The following is a 2,087-nucleotide window of genomic DNA, read 5'->3' as shown; positions in this document are numbered from 1 at the left end:
CTCGGCCTGCCGGTTGCCCCCATCTCGCAGCTGCGGCACGAGCTGGAAACCAAGAAATGTGTTGCCATTATCATCTATAAATTTCCTGCTACCGACTCTTCGCTGGAAGCTTCTGTTCGTGAAGAGTTTCAGTGTGTGCAACAATTTCCTCTCTGTTGAAAATCCACTGACCCAACGGCATCCATGAATGGTGCTTGGTTCACCGCACAACCGCACCCCAAGTGCAGGGTAGCCAACCGAGCCAAAGCTTGGTTAACCTCCCTGCCTTTCCTCTTCGTATCTCTCTCTCTCTCTCTCAACGCACTTCGTTTGGACAGACCAAAGCGGTGCCGGAATTCATTTTCGCTCATCTCATCAAACGCATCTCACGCCTCTAACCATCTCTGCATGAGAAGCAACCAAACAGCCCTTTTCAGGGCTACACAATCGTTTGCCCGGCTTTACGCGATGACTGACACAATCTCCTTCCGAAACCCTAGCTGCTGCAGTATGCAAAACATACAGCAAGCAGGTGTAACACAGGTGCAAACATGTGCATTTGTGTATGATGGTATGTGAAAAAGTTATATAACGAGCTTGCTTTTTGAACAGTATATTTAGCAATAGCACATTTTCAGTTTCACTTTTGAAGCAATTGACAAAACAGGGAAACATTTCAAGATGTTTAACATTTTTGCAATGCTACCTTTTTGCTACATTTCACCATAACTGCAAGGCAGGACACCTGTTTATTCCATCTGACAGTTATGCATACAACTAGCTCCTGCAACCGTTTGCCAAATTTTTTTTGTGCAGCCTTTTGTCTTTATGCCCACAGATGTCATCTCTTCACAAACATATGCCTGCACGCATGAGCATCACCTGTGAGCATGTAACACCATCTACAGTTAATCAAAAACATCAGCGAAACTTACGAGTTGGGGCACGGGAAAGATCCTGGGCCACATCCTCTTCAGCCACACCAGTAGCAGCTGGAGCAGGGCTCACCTGTTATAGTAAGAAGTTTCTTGATTGACACACTGAGTGCAATAAGAAGTATGGAATGGAAGTGGACAATAGCAATGTTTTTTTAGAATGTTTCAACAGCGGCATGCTATGACACACAGACTTCGGAGAGAGGGGTGGAGGGAGGCAAGCCTACTGGCTACGCACCTCACTCGACTCGAGGGTCTGAGAAATGGGTTGGAACACGTAGGGTGCTCTAATGAGCTTCGAAATATAGTTCGCGGCTGTTCTTTCGTCATCACCGCAAATGTGGCTGTTTCGCATTCTGTTCTGGGCGGCGCAACGTGTTAGCACCTCAGCTAACGCGGCGGCCGGGTGATCCACTCGATATTGTTTGAAAAAGTAAAACTAACAGCGCGTAATGGCTCGAAGCAAACGAGCCCACTTGTTCGCAGCATACAAGTAACAATGATATTCTAAGCCAGTGCTTACCGATTCAGACCACACGAACTATGGGCCTCGCACACTCGTCCCTGTCAAGCACGACGCGGCCGCGGTAATCCGAAATCTGGCCGCCTCGGGTGCCGCTGTAAAGCACAAGCGGGACGTGTAAGATGACCGACCACAATACAATTGTGCTCGCACTCACCTCTGCTGCCCTCGGAGTTTGGCAAGACCCTGCTGCGAATAGTAGCGCTCATTCCTCCATCGGGCCTGCCACTGGGCCCTGGTGTTACGCGCAGGGACTTCTTCGTTCAAAAGCGCTACTAGCTCCTGCCACATGTCGTCCCGGTCCTCCCTCGTGAAAGACGGCTCCAGCGATCACGACAGCGTCGCGATCTGTGGGTGCTCTTTCACAAAAGCCAGCAGAAGCTCCTTTTGACGATCCGACACCCGAGAACTACAGTACACTGTACCGAGAACCAACGCAGACGTTGCGATCGGACGACATTTTGAAACTACGTCAGCCGCTACTTTTCTCTTTTTTTTTTTCGCGTGCGCGACACCATCTAGCGACGACGTCAAAAAAAACTAACATTATTAAATATCATCACTCAAAGCTGTTGCTGTTTGAAAGAGTGTTTGAGCTTGAGAAGCAAAAACAATAATTTTCTGTAAAGTAATTATATTTATTAAAAGGC

At 48.1% G+C, this 2,087-nt stretch overlaps 1 long non-coding RNA gene across 1 annotated transcript; it reads right to left on the bottom strand.

The window, feature by feature from the left end:
• Nucleotides 1-688: 688 nt before the first annotated feature.
• LOC125759890 (uncharacterized) lies at nucleotides 689-1,756 on the bottom strand. Its single transcript, XR_007417653.1, has 3 exons — nucleotides 1,595-1,756; nucleotides 1,438-1,532; nucleotides 689-987 (listed from the first exon to the last, which is right to left on the bottom strand). It is a non-coding gene; the product is annotated as an uncharacterized LOC125759890 (long non-coding RNA).
• Between the last annotated feature and the right edge of the window lie 331 nt (nucleotides 1,757-2,087).

This window comes from Rhipicephalus sanguineus, chromosome 9 (genome assembly GCF_013339695.2).
Source record: "Rhipicephalus sanguineus isolate Rsan-2018 chromosome 9, BIME_Rsan_1.4, whole genome shotgun sequence".
Classification (NCBI taxonomy): Eukaryota; Metazoa; Arthropoda; class Arachnida; order Ixodida; family Ixodidae; genus Rhipicephalus; species Rhipicephalus sanguineus.
This window is presented reverse-complemented; position numbering and strand designations above follow the sequence as displayed.